Below are 14,931 nucleotides of genomic sequence, written 5' to 3' on the forward strand. Positions count from 1 at the left end.
GTGACACCCCTCGCGCCTGGGCGTTTCTGCACCAGGAGGGTATATTCCTCGGTATCCCGGAGCTAATTGGAGTGCTCGATTACTTTGATACGACTTGGATGAGTGGCATTTTCCAACTGGAAGAGTGGAACCACCACGGAAACCAACAACCACATGGAGGCATGGCATCGAAAAATCAAAGGGTTGTCGGGAAGAGCGGACCCGAATCCGTTCGCGTTCATTGATTTAATCAAGAAAGACGAGGCCCAAACAAGAATCCTCTTGCTTCAAGTTGCAAACGGGGGAGCCGTACGTGCGCAAGGCCGCAAGTGGGCTAATAAAGACAGAAAACTGGCGGAGCTTGAAGGCCGTTTCAACAACGGCGTCATTTCGCTTTTTCAACTTCTGAACTTCGCTCAAGCTTTTTCTGTACTGTAAGCATTGTTGAGAGCTCAGCCGGAACAATAAGTGCGTGAAAAAGTTGCAATTGATTCGTTGTACAAGTGTGAAAATGTGTAAAAAATAAAACCAAGATGTTTGTTGGTAAAAGATGGTGTCCCTTTCTTCAAATGCAGAAAAATGGATTCGACCAAGCTTAGGAGTGGGGTTAGCTATACTACGACTCTATATCTGATGGTATGGGGAATGACCAAGCAAGGTAAGACTCACGTACAAAGCCGCGAAGGCATAACGCCGGCAGAAGCCTGCCGAGCTAGTCCCATTCGGCCGTTGCGCGAACGGGCAATATGAGAATGAGCCCAATCAGCGGCGTAGACTTTCCATTTTCCCGGGGGGGCGGGGGGGGGGGGGGGGGGGAGGAATTGGGGGCATGCGCTGAGAAGCTCTCCAGGGGGGGGGGGGGGGTGCTTTTCCGCGCAATTTTTTTTTACACCGGCAATCATCAGTAGTTTATTTTAGTGGGTACATTTTACAGCGTAAGTATATCGCCATGTGTCCGTCGCTGTGTGTCAGTGTCAATCACCGTGGCAAGCGTAGCCGTGTGTTCATCGCCGGTACCACGGCGCATGCGCGGGCGAGCACAAATCTGAAAAAAAAAATGCTCCTGCCAGCTGCGAAGTTATGGGGGTAGAACCCAGGCCCCTGTGCTTCTGAAGCAGTAGTCCACTCGGCAAAGAGTCTTTTCTCTTTAATACATGGAAATAAAGCCTGCGGCTGTAGAATATCAGGTCAAGCGCTCATTAACAAGACAACGCACAAAACAGTGTCCGTTACCTTTTCGAATTTTTATTAATGACTTGCCAACCAATATTTTCTCACGCATACGGCTCTTCGCGGCCGACTGCATCATCTGTCGCTTCATTGGGCCCGTTAAGTTGTGACTCCACGACTCCGGTTCGGGTAACTCCGTCGGAGTTGCTACTAAACGGACTTTTGGAACAGCTCCGGATGAAGTAGCCGCCCTCTATATGAACTTCCGGTTGTTTTATTTATCTTTGTTTTTTTTCTGGTGGGACATTGCAAAATGGCAGGCTGCTGTGGAAGCAGACCAAGCGGACGTAAAAGTGATCGATGCCGCGTTACCTTCTCGCCAGAACTGGAGTTTGAAGGTAACGAAAGCACACTGGGATTCCATTTCCCATGTGTTTTGTCTATAAAGGCAACGTGGGCGTTATTTTGTTTACCTACCACTACTAGAAGCTTGTTACATGGCACGTAAATAGCGTCTCGGTAAGGATCATGGCCCGGGGAGGAGGGGGGCTCTGCCCCCTTCGGATCTCACCCGGGGGGGGGGGGGGGGGGGGAAGCACGAGCCCCGATGCGCCCCCTCCCTACCCCTCCGTAGTCTACGCCTGCGCTAACGAAAAAAACCGATTTGGATCTTATGAGAATGTTTTACCGAGGCGGACCAAGTGACAATAGGACTAAATGCGTAAGGTTCAAAACTCAAATGCGAATGGTGCGTTTTCAGATAACGGGCAAAATGAGAATAGGCCCAGTTGAGAAAAACCTGATTCGGATCATATGAGAAGTTTCAAACGAGAAGGACCAAATGAGAATGGGACGACATGCGCAAGGTTCAAACGCGAATAGATACACCCCAGAGCCGGACACGTGCCTTCATTGCACTGCGTTATAAAAAAAGGCCTCCCATATTTTCCTCGTTATTTTGTTCTTGTTTCGGGCCACGATGATTGTCTCGTAAAATTTTGGGAAACAATCACATCGGTTTTAGTGCACCGCCAGATGACCCGATGGCGACGACCTTACTGAAAAATCTTATGCGCCCTGAGTCAGGTCCGTAGCAAGGGAGGGGGGTTCGGCCTTTTCCTCTTTATGAATTTTGTGGTTGGGGGGGGGGGGGGGGGGGGGGGGCTTTAGGATGGCTTTGCGGATATGTCAAGCGAAAAGCTCTCTTCTTTTCTTTTTTGTTTTGTTACAAACACGTCGTTTCGAGCTATGTACATGCATATGATGGCCTACCGGTTTATGTCCATAGCCGGCAGGTTTGACACAGATGTAGTTTTCACACGCAGATCGAGGCTGGAAGAATAGTGAAAGTCGGTCAACAGAGAGGGATTCGCTGCCGCCCCGCTGCACCAAGAAACATGCTAACAGGCTCACCACGTGCACGACTGAGCATACTTTTCCATGCCCATATGTCTTGCAGCGCTGAATACATCGGCCAGACGGGTCGCTGCGTAAACGACCGGCTCCGGGAACATCACAAACTAGAGGACGCCAACAGTCGGCACCCGATAGACAGATAACGACGGGAATAGGGAGTTTCAGCGAGTCGTTTCCACACGAACGGTTCGTCCTCGAACGCATTGCCGACGTCACTGCGCATGCGCGTGCGAGTCGTTGGGGGCTTCGGGAGGCTCTTCCCGTTCGTTTCTCCCACTCCGGCCGCTGGAGTCGTCACCGGAACGCAGCCAGCACCGTTCACGACTCGGAGAACAAAAGATGGCGGTCGGTTTGTCTGCCGCCCCGGCCAAGCGTTAGGCTTAGGACAGCGGGAGGCGATTTGCCATCCATGTTACTCTGCTTCATTTGAGAGGTTGAACCAAATCATTTCGAGGACGGCTCACAATGGTAAGCGATCGCGAATGCTGTAAACTACTCATGCTAGTAATTTTTTTGCGATCTGCGGGCTGAATAGCTGCCGTAGCGACTGCAAACAGACGAAACGATTTGGTTCAACGGCACACAACGCGTGAACGATCGTTCAGGTTCAAGATGACGGAGACGCACCACCTATACCTTTGCGGTCGTTCAGACACTTTTTACTCTACCTAGCTTCGCAGGTCTTGAAATTCTGAGCGGTAAATTTTACGTCGGCCGTCTTGTTTATATCAGTCCTACACCGGAAGCACGAGCCGCCTAAAAGCCATTCGAGTGGCGACGAGCCCGCAATTCATAGGCTCATCGCCTCTTTTGCTCAGAAATACCTTGGGGTCCGCGGTTCGACTGATTGCTTTTTATCCCTAAATCCCCCCATTTCCCCTTTCTTCTAGTGCTTGGAAGTCATGGACTAGTTTTAGAATACGCACGTGTATTCTAAAACTGGCCTCACTAAAGTCGGGAGTGTACCAGATGGCAGTTTGCGTTTTAGGGACCACAGCGCTCGTCTCGCAGCAGCACAAACATTGGCGGCATGCTTCTTCCAGTTTAAACAGCCCGAAATTGTTACCCCAAGGAATTTAACTTCAGAGGATTCTTTAATTTGAGTGTTGTTAATTGTATAGGGAAAGTTCAGTAGAGTTTTCTTTATTCGCAACCCTAAGTAACGTACATTTATTCAAGTTTATGGCACTTGCCAATGTTCGCACCATGCATAGACATTCTGAAGATTATTTTCGAGAGCTAGCTGATCATTAGGGGTTTCTACTTCGTTGTACAATATGCAGTCGTCTGAAAACAACCGAACGCGAACTCTGTCCTCTACGCTATCAACTATGTCGTTTAAGAAGAAAGAAACAATATAGGTCCCGGAACCGAACCCTGTGGAACACCCGATGAAACAGACAACAAACTTGAAGAGTGCTTAATTCTTTCGATAAACTGGGAGCGGTTTGAAAGGTGACTGAACGAATCGGACTAGGTTTCTTTTTTTTTTTCGATTGCGTACAGCTTTTGCACTAGTTTATGGTGTGATACTTTATCGAAACCCTTCGCGAAGTCTACAAGGGTAGCATCGACAATTGCTTCCTTTTATTCAGGGTGAGGGCAATATCATGTAAAGTTGTTACTAACTGTGTCACTGTTGATAGCCCTCGACAAAAGCCGTGCTGAGCACTGATAAGGAAAATATTTTCTTCCAGATAATCAGTAATGTGCCTGCACACTATGTACTCCAGTGTTTTACAACAAACCAAAGTAAGTGATAGGGCGATAATTAAAAACGCACTGAGGATCTCCATTTTTTAAAATCGGCTCAACACAAGCGCGACGCCATTCTAAAGGAATCTATTTTTGTTTTAGTGAGTTATTAAAAATGACGTATACACGTAATGCGAAAGCCATTCAGCATAGCGTCCAAGGAATTCTTTACGTACATTGTCCGGCCCACGATCTTTTTTAACATTTAGTCGAAGCAAGAGATCAAAGATTCCTTACGACAAGGTCCCGCATTGCCGACGAATCATCACAGACGAAGTTTGGCTGTGCTGCCGAGTGGGGGCTGAATGCGGACTGAAAGTACTTATTGAACTCGTTTGCCATGTCGGTTTCATCAGTGACTAAAACGCCACTACACTCTAAAAAAAAAGGGTACCTTACACCCTTTTGTCCCATATAATACACCCCAAAGCTTCCTTTCGACATACAGCGCCCTATAGTCGAACAGACGGCACCAAATTTTACCAGGGGCTTGATAACGGTGCCATATAACTTATTAAATTTATGTAGTACCTATCAAAGACCAAAGAAAGAAAACACTGAGCTTTTGCAGTACGGCCAAGAAAACTCCGATAATGTTTTTTGTAGTCAATAATACGTACATCAGCTATCATAATAAGTTGTACCACACGGCTATCAAGCCCCTCGTAAACTTTGGGGCCGCCTGTTCGATTATGGGGCGCTGTACATCGAATTGAAGTTTCGGGGGTGTATTATATGGGACAAGGGGTGTAATAATACACCTTTTTTTCTGTGTGTGTAGCATTTAAACACTCAACACACTTTTTTGTTTCTGATAAGAAGTTCCAAAATTTAGCGGGCGCTTCTTCTGTACACTGCTAAGAGTTTGCGAGAAAAAAAAAAAAAAAACTCCTTGGAAGCTGATTTTTTTTTTTTTTTTTCAGTTCTATTTTTATTTGAGGAAGTTGAGGGGTTTCATCCCTGTGGGATTGCTTTCTGCGTTGCAATTTACTTTTTGGTTCAATAATTTCTCTTGTTATCCAAGGATTGTTTCTTCTTGTGTGTTTTACCTTGCTGGGTACATACTGCGCAATGCAGTAATTGCAAAATAGTCCACTGTGTTCCTAAATCGTTACTTAACACGAATTCAGTTTCCCCTCTAAATTTAGCGGGGGAAATGACGTCACATAACTTGGTGTCACGCCACCTATGAACAAATTCAGTTTCTCCGCTAGATTTGGCGGGAAAATTTACATTACGTGACCTCAACACCATCCGATTCCCCACTAAATTTAGCGGGAAATTGAATTGGTGTTGAGGTCACGTGACGTCAATATCGAATTGGTGCTGAGGTCACGTGACGGCAATTTCCCGCTAAATCTAGCGGAGAAACTGAATTTGTCCGCTAAATCTAGCGGAGAAATTGAATTTCCCCACTAAATTTAGCCGGGAATTGAATTGGTGTTGAGGTCACGTGACATCGATTTTCCCGCTAAATATAGCGCGGTTGCGCCGACGCCGACGCCGCGAAACACGGAAATGGACGCCCAAGAGCTGCGCTCTAAAAGTAAAAAAGTCTTGCTCATTTCCCATTTTATTTTGGTTGTTTTTGGTCGGCAGTGAATTGTCATCAGTCATCTTCATAAATGCCCAGAATCACACGGCTGTACCATAAAACAGGCAAATAGGACAACAGAGAATGACGTGTTTTAAACAGCATACGTTATCATCAGCAATGATAGAATATTAAGAAAACACTGGACGCAGTTCATGATATTTTTGCAATAAATGTTTGCTGCGACTGAGACAAGAATATTATTAACAGAAATATTATAATATTATTTCAGATTCGCCCTTGATCTTGGCTATTCATGAATGGAATGACCTCCCTGAAAGTGTGGTTGATATCTCAGACTGTGCACAGTTTAGGAGTGTATGTGAAGAATTATTTAAGTCAGTTTAATTTTATACGCTCTCTGGTGTGTAGCTGTTGTGTATATAGTATGCTGTGTATGTGTGCGCGATCTGTCGCGTGCTGTTTTCAATGTTAGTGTTTTCTTGTTTTTGCAGCGAACTTTTTCTTTTGTCTCTCCCCCCCTCATGTAATGCCTCCGGGCGCTTTGAGGGAACAATAAATGAAATGAAATGAAATGAAATATGTTAAACTCAAGAGGCTAGACATGATTTTCTAGCCGCTGACTCTGGAAATTTGGGTGTCGCGTTATCGGAACGTCTTGCCTCTTTTAGAGCGCAGCTCTTAGGCGCCCGTTTCCGGCTTGAAGGGCGTCGCCGTCGGCGTAACTGTGAGATCACTTGACCCCCTGAGGTCACCTGACCCCCATAAGGTCACGTGACCCCCCCCCCTTGAGGTCATGTGGCCCCCATCAGGCCTCGTGGCCCTCGTGGTGGAGTAGCAGGCAGGATGACGAGGTGAGGAGGAGGGAGGAGGGGTATACCCTCCCCTAGTACCCTTTCCACCTCGTTCTCAAGAGCTGCGCTCTAATTCTTCGTTACAAGGAGTTGCAAAAGGCTTTCATTATTTCACCTCGTTTTTAGAGCACAGCTCGTAGGCGCCTGTTTCCGCCTGGAGTGGCGTCGCCGTCGCCGTCGGCGTAACCGCGCGCGTTGCATTATGGTAATAATGCAACCGGGCGTAACCTCGCATTGCATTATGGGACAACTTTCCCGCTAAATTTAGCGAAAAAGCGTCCCCGCTAAATGTGTCGGAAATTTTTTTCGCTATATTTAACGGGAAAAGTTCCCCGTTAAATTTAGCGAAAAACTTCCTCCGACAAATTTAGCGGCAAAAACTTCCCCCGCCAAATTTGGCGGAAAAAATTCCCGGCTAAATTTAGCGGAAAAACTTTTCCGCTAAATAGGAGGAGAGCGGGAGAGGAGGATGGAAGGGTACAGAGGGGTAGGAAGGGCCTATAGCCTTTCCTCCACACTCTGCCCTCCTCCTCCTCAAGAGCTGCGCTCTAATTCGGCATTACAGCGATTTGTAAACGTCTTTCTTTTTTTTAATTCTTTTTAAGACAGTTTATGTGTCGGGGTTCTTTTTCTTGGTTGAGGAGAATTGTACACTACGTAGCACTAGGCGAAGGAGTGCGCCGAATTAACTCACCTCTTCCCCAAGATATCTTTTTTTTTTTTTTCTGGCGGATAAAGTTTGTCGTTTTCTACTGCTTCAAGTTCCGTCGAAGCACTCACTTTTGTTGAATAGTTCATGTTCAGGTTGTTTTAGAGCGCAGCTCTTAGGCGCCCGTTTCCGGGTTTCGCGGCGTCGGCGTAACCGCGCTAAATTTAGTGGGAAACGTCACGTGACCTCGACACCAATTCCATTCCCTGCTACGTGACTTCAACACCAATTGAATTCGTCGCTAAATTTAGCGGGAAATTGAATTGGTGTTGAGGTCAATGGCGTCTATTTTCCCGCTAAACCTAGCGGAGAAACTGAATGTTTTCATAGGTGACGTGAAACCAAGTCATGTGACGTCATTTTCCCCTCTAAATTTAGCGGGGAAACTAAATTGGAGGAGGAGGCGATGGAGGAGGAGGAGAAGAGGAGGAGGAGGGCCATGCCCTCCCCTCCGTACCTTCCACTCCTCCTACTCAAGAGCTGCTCTCTAATTTCGCACTACAGAGATCTGTAAACATCTTCCATTTTTTTAACATGACCAGCACCCATGATTACAACATTTTTCAATGATATTTCGCAGCAAAGCAAAGCAACTTGTCGCGGCCGGGCTCGGCTTATCACTTTGGTTCGCCGGCTGCGGAACACCGACAGCAATCAGCTCTGGCCAATGCTCAGGCGCGCTGTGACGCAAACTAGTGACGAAACTTTCGTCATTAACACGTGACGTTCCGGCGTCAAACGAGGGTTGTCTTTCCGGCGGCCATCGCGAGGTTGGTTTCAGTATCGACAGATTCGGGAGAGAAATCGTTGAACCATTTGCCATGGGGACTGTAAACAACGCACTATGTCTGCACCTTCATTATCACTCACAAAGACAGAGGTGGAATTCGTAAAACCAAAGATGACTAGATTACTGATACCACGTCGTGACGCTAGTGGTTTTGAAACTTCTTTGAAACCTTTGGGGGCCGGTTTCATATTTTGTGTCATTCTTTGTTGCTGTTAAATTAAATAAATATTTTTTTTCCGTCCTCGTCCTCTATGTTTTATCCTAGCATGTTCAGTCGAACCCGGATATATCGAATTGAAAGGGGATCGTAAAATAGTTCGATATATCGAGAATTTGATATACAAAATATGTTAACTTAAGCCCCAGTTGAAATTTCCGCGCGTCTCTGCTAGTACCGAAGGCCGTGACAAAATGGACCTTACCAAATAGAGCCACTAAGAGCCGCTAAATACATTAGAGCTTAGTTGGTAAAGATCACAAACCGCGGCGTTCACGCGACGGTGTTTGCTATCGTTTACGCGGGTGCGACTCCCCACAGCACCGGCGACAAAACACGAATTAAAAAAAAAATTAAAAAAAATTTAGGAACGGAAAAAGCGAGCGCCGCATAAAAACAAACAAAAAACGCTCGATACATAAAATAAAGTTATTAAGCAATCGACAAAAAAAGAAACCTCACTAAATTCAGGCAGCAGCAAAAAAGAAAAAAGAAAAGCAAAGAGAAAAACGCGCACAGCAAGAACGGCGAAAGAAAAGGGTAAACAAAGATAAGGGTTCAAAGTGCGATTGCTCAACCGTTGTCGACACACTTGACTTGACTAAGACTTTTTTTTTTTTTTTTTTGATTATTTTATTTTGGGGGCTAAGGAGCGCTCTCTGCCCTCTCTACGCGCGGCGTGACTTTTTTTTGCTTTTGCCATCCTCCACATTTCTTTTTTTACATTTTTTTAAACTTCTTTTTTGTTGTTGAGTATCGCCGTGCGCGCATAAGCTCCCTTATGCGCGTAGGCTGGCTTGGCGGTCTGCCAGCGCGGAAGCGCAAGCTATGTGCTCTGCGAGGGCACCCTGACCGCGGGTGAAGCGAAGGTATGGTGGGCTAGAGGGGGAGGTGCCGCGAGCTGGGAGGAAAAGGCGATCCGCCTGTTCAAGCCTTCCGTAGATGGCGCTACGGTCGGGATTTCGATGCGCGGGTGGTGAGGATACGTGGCGGACGGCTTCGCCTATGCGTGTTTTTGTTGCGCGCGTGAGCTAAAATTTGTTGAATACACAAGTAAGCTCACAGCGGCAAATGTTCAATAAATCTACTTGACCCGTTTTCCGTTTATTTTTTTAATACTATTGCTACGACAGGGAGACGACGGGTGTCGCGGCGGCGGCCAGTTTGGAGTTAAAACCCATCCGCGAATGGTCCCCAGAATAACATAATTCTTATTTACTATTAACTTGCATTCCTGCAATTATTTAACGAAATTTTGTATTACTATAGCTCTCCACTCCGTGATTTGCTGAGCGGAACTTTTGCGCATGATGTGAGAAATGTGTGAAAAACTCTAAGTGGAGGAACAAACTGAAGTAGAAAGTAAAGAAACTAGATGTGTGCAAACACTGTTCATTGCACATCAAGTTAACCACGTCTAGAATAGAAATTTAAGTTTATCAACACAAAATAAATCTAATTACAAATGAAACTAAACACGTCTAATACATGAAGTCTAGTTCATCAACACAAAATAAAGTTCACGTCTGCATATTGCTGCCGGGCTGAAGTCTTGCCAGATCACACATCACTCACTTAATATAAAAATAATATTTCACAATAAAAAGAACCCTGGACTTAATGTGTCGCTCGCAAGAATGGAAATCCGAGCACACGTCTCTGCTTAAGCAGCCTCATCCTTTCGCGTCTCTCCTTTCGCTTCGAATTCTGTGTCTTCACGTGGAAATGAAGTCTTGTCAGAACGTAGAACTTGATGATTTTGTTCGTCAGAGAGACACTGTGATCGGAACAACCAACAAGGGTCAGCTTGGTCACCTGCATGAAGGACACTAGGTCCATGAGGCTTTCCCTTCTTACCTGCTTCACACTAAAACAGTACGTAAAGGTGTTCTCAAGCGACCTCACAAGCGCGTTCAGCTTCGCTGACGGGTACACAAGACCTCCCCGATCAACCGCAGCGGTGAGGCATGCTGAAGCTGGAGCAGGCCCGTCCTTACGTTGAAGCAGTTCATGACAGCATTCATCACATTTTGTGCCAACGATGCTCTTTCTTGCGACGTAGCCAGCAATGTAAAAGATGAGCCTTGAATCGCTGGCTTGTGCGACCATTGCAGTGTGCTCAATACCACAACCACTAAGCACCTTGTACGCCTCAGTCAGGTCTCCTACGTCTAGAAGCTCGTCTACTCTTTTCTGAGACATTGTCTCCTTTGCATCATCCACCCCTACGAGACTCTTTAAAAGCCCACTGGACACATTGCCATGAGGTGGTGATTTTGCCAGGTTCTGAAAACTCAGGCAGTTGATGGAAATCAAGAACTGGCTGGGTGTTGGATGGTCATTGCACCCCGACATCTGCCTTACAATGCCAAAGAGTCTTTCAATCCCATCTTGGCTCATCCGGGATGTCATTATGTAGCGGTATTGGAGTTCGCTTGTCACATACTTCAGCAGAGATAAGGTGCTCGACAGTGTGACGCGCAGTCCTTCAGCTGTGCTGCGGCTCAGATAGCCTTGTCCTCCTGCTGCTTCTTCCCATTTATCCAAATAGGCCAAGAAGCTCTTGATGCACTCTTCTTGCATATTTCCAGGTCTCAGCGCGCCTGAACTGCACTTGGACGTCATGGCTTCAATGAGCATTCGCATCCTTTCGACGAAGCTGATAGTGGCAGCTGTACTTCCATGTTGTCTCTCAATCTCGTCTTCATATAAAAAGAGACCTCGGAGAGCTTCGTCACTGAATAGCCGAAAGGCATAGTTAACTCTCATTTTCTCAAAGCCATTTGGCCGAACGACCGACTTGTTGACATGTGGCATAGCCTTCAGCGTGGTGTCGTGTCTTTCATCACACTTACGGGCACAGTCCAAATGGTCAACAGTGGCATGCCCTTCTGGCGTCTTCAGGCCTGTCCGCACAAAGCTGTTCCTCACGCACTTCACAAGGTGTGGGAAGTCCGACACAAAATAAAGGAACCGTTCTGGATCAGTGGGGTGCTGCCTCCTGCAGACCGTTTTGTCTTTTGTTGCGGATATGCCGAACGAACGCCACATGCTTCTGTTCCAGGCTGCTCCGTCGCAAGTGATAAAGTCCACGTGGAGTCCAGCATTCTCACTCATGATCACGGCCTCCAGGATAATCTGAGTGAGAGTTTCTGCCTTCACGTTACTGTGGGAGGCAAACACACCAAGGATCTGGTGCCACTTGCCAGTAAAAGGCTGGAACATGATCACAAGGCCGTGATCACATCCCAGAGTCTTCTGACTCTCTGGCGTTAACTTGCCAAGATCAACAAAACCTTCAATGTTTCCATCTGATGCGAGTCTCAGGTGCTCCGATAACTTCATCTCGTCAATCAGGAGGCCGCCATGGCACTGAAAAGAATTCATTGACCTGGTCTTCTCTGCTACAGCTGCAAAGAGCTTTTCACTCAGACCAAAGCCACTTCTGTAGCACTTCAGGTAGCGACGCAGAGATGTACGAGAAGGCAGGATCATGATCTTGTTTTTTCTAATGTGCTCATAGAGGCGAGGGCTTTTCATACACATCACAGCACACTCAAGCACCCATTCACTCTCGTACTTCATTCCTTTTGTGCTTTTCCGTCTTGATGCAGCAAGGCATGCCTTGATCTGCTGCTGCTGCTTAACGGGCATGTTTTTTATCTTGTCTTCGAATGAAGATGTGTCCGTTTCCGCACTTTTCTGTCTCAGATTGTGTATTTTTGATTTTAGCTTCGAGATGCTGACCCTGCACCTTTTCAGCTGGGCATTCCTCAGCTTTGTTTTGTATGAAGGCGTCTGAGCCCGGGCTTTCACGGTTCTTTTCTTGTAACTAGCTTGGTTGAGAAGCAGCTTCCTCAGGTACTTGCACTGTGGACAAGGTTTCCCTGGTGTTTGAGAAATTCCAGGGCACGATGCACTGAAATTCTTGCCACCACAGGCCTTGGTCCTGCGCCTCGGATTTGTGGGAAACTCCCCTTTCTCACCAAAGCCTTTGCAAGGAGTCAAGGAATCCACCTGCCGAAGCAGCTCTTCTGCCATCTCCACATTGACCAGCTCAACAATCTTCACCTCGGTGGCTTGAACGAACACGGTGGCACGAACGGCTCGGTCATTAGCAGTGACCAACACCACCTTTCCAAAACAAAGGCTCTGGCCATCAAGAGCGCACACAGTGAAAACCGTGACTTTGTCAGCTCCAGCAACAAGGTGTTTAGCCCAGTAGGGGCTTGGTAGCTCGCAGTTCCAGAGGTCGGAGATTAACGGCAAGTCAACAGGAGGTGCTGCCCTTGAGTGGTTTACTTCAGCATCCGTCCCACATACCTCGACAGGCAAAGATGTACTGGCTTCTGGTCGGAGGGTCTTTGAAGGCAAGCCGCAGCTCGACGTTTTTGACTTCCTTTTCTGCGGTGGCTTCTTCGATAGGTATGATGGCACGTTGGGAAAAATGGTCGGAATCGCATCACTCGTCAAAACAGGGCGATCGCGTGGGATTGTCACGGTTTGACCATTGATTACGTGCGTGAAAACCCGCACGATAAATTGTTCATCAAAATGCAGATCACAAAGCACTGAGCGCGCGTCGAGTGTTTTGTCAGCACGGGGGATTGCTCGCTGCCAGGCTTCAAAACGTTCTGGGTCCTTCGGCGCGGCAAACAGGGATACTCGCCGATCAGACTGCCTCGACGACACATACCCTGATGTACAGCCGGGGGCGAAGCAGTGAGTTTGCGTAGCCTTTTTCACTTTCGGTGCCGGTGCCATTTGCGCAGAATAAAACAGTACTTAGATGTCAGGAACGCATTGCCGGCGATGAGTCGATGCTGCGTGCACAACTTTCGAAAGATCACAGCGGGCGACCGTAGAGCAACAAAAGCGATTTCGAGGCGACCGTGGCCCCGATGAAACCAACCGAGTACGCACGAAGCGAGGTATGGACTCAGCCACTGCGGTCCGAGCAGGTCCGTGCACGCCTGCCTGCACGCCGTCGAAGAGCCGACAGGTGCGCCACAGCGGTCGCCAGCGGCAGCGGCATGAACGGAAGACGCGCTCTTTTCTCCGCGGCGAATAGGCGCTGGCGCCACCTCCCCCTCTAGCCACCATAGCGAAGGGCCGCCGTGCTTCGTTCGCTATATCGAGTGTCCCCGCCATGGGAGTCCATGGGAGTTCGACACAAAAAGACAACGCTCCTATACTATTACATGTGATTTTCAAGGGGATGTCTGGACTGTTCGATATAAGCAATAATTCGAAATACCCGGGTATGATATAACCGGGCTCGACTGTATTCGTAGAAGTAATCCGTTACTTGTAATGAATTACTTCCCAAGTCTGGTCTGGCCAGTAGCCGGCGCTGGCCCTCTAAATGCTAAAATATCGACTTTTACAATTTCTTCATGAAATATATATCTTCTCTCTTTCTCACAGCCATCAAATCAAAAACAACGAAAAATTACAATGCTCCCTGCTCCCTCCTACCACTCCCCCCCCCTAAAAAAAAGAGAAAAAAATTAAGGTGACAGACAAATAAGAAATAAAATGAAAACATACATGAGAACGCCAAGATACGTAGAAATACATAACTAATTTACAAAAGAAAATCATTAAAAGAGAATAAAATTTTAACATTCTTTCCAATTCATTTTCTTATATATTCCAGTACGAAAATTTTAAAGAAGACAACTTCCTCGTCGTCAAGAACACAGAAGACAAGAGGCAGGACCAAGCGGAACAACATTTAATAACTTAATACCAAAAGAAAAAAAACGAAACACAAATACTCATAATTGCTCGCAAGATTCTCCAAGTTCGTTCCAACGCCAAAGTTCAGCTGTCTCCCTGTTTTTCTTTTAATTGGCTTTGAGGACTAAAGAAACGTTTGGTCAATTACGGCCCTCATTTTTTATATTATATTGGATCAAACCTGTTATACCGTCAGGTGGTGCAGGTAGAGAGAAACAGTTTATTTCCTTTTTTTATCTCTCACTTAGAAATTGAGTAATTGAGCCATTAGAACTTAGCGAAATGCTCTTCTCTGTAATCATCGTATTATAAACCGTTCCTTTGATAGAGAGTTTGAGTCCATCGTTTTAAAGACTCTGATAACGATCACCCGATACGCATCGTGTATCGCGTTCGGGGGTATCGGAACAATCTACTAAAACTTCGTAATCTCCTCCTAACGGTAATTCGCAGAACGTGCACATTCCTTTCCCTACTTAAGGTTTCATAAGTTCAAGGTAAGAAATTTCTCGATGCGGCCAGATCCAACTCATACAGTCCACAGCGGCGGTTTAGCTTCCATTCGCCCTTGCACCATCCCTATAGCCGACCCTGTCCCAGCACTCCGTTTCTCCTTGCTACGGACCGCCTGCAAACGCTACGAGCCATTCCAGCCAATCAAACGCCGTATTCGTGTCACGTGACTCCTCCCTTCGCGCGTCGCTCTTCACCGACCCGATGATCACGTGACACGTCACACGCTAT

This window comes from Ixodes scapularis, unplaced genomic scaffold (assembly GCF_016920785.2).
Source record: "Ixodes scapularis isolate PalLabHiFi unplaced genomic scaffold, ASM1692078v2 PGA_scaffold2__306_contigs__length_199485367, whole genome shotgun sequence".
Classification (NCBI taxonomy): Eukaryota; Metazoa; Arthropoda; class Arachnida; order Ixodida; family Ixodidae; genus Ixodes; species Ixodes scapularis.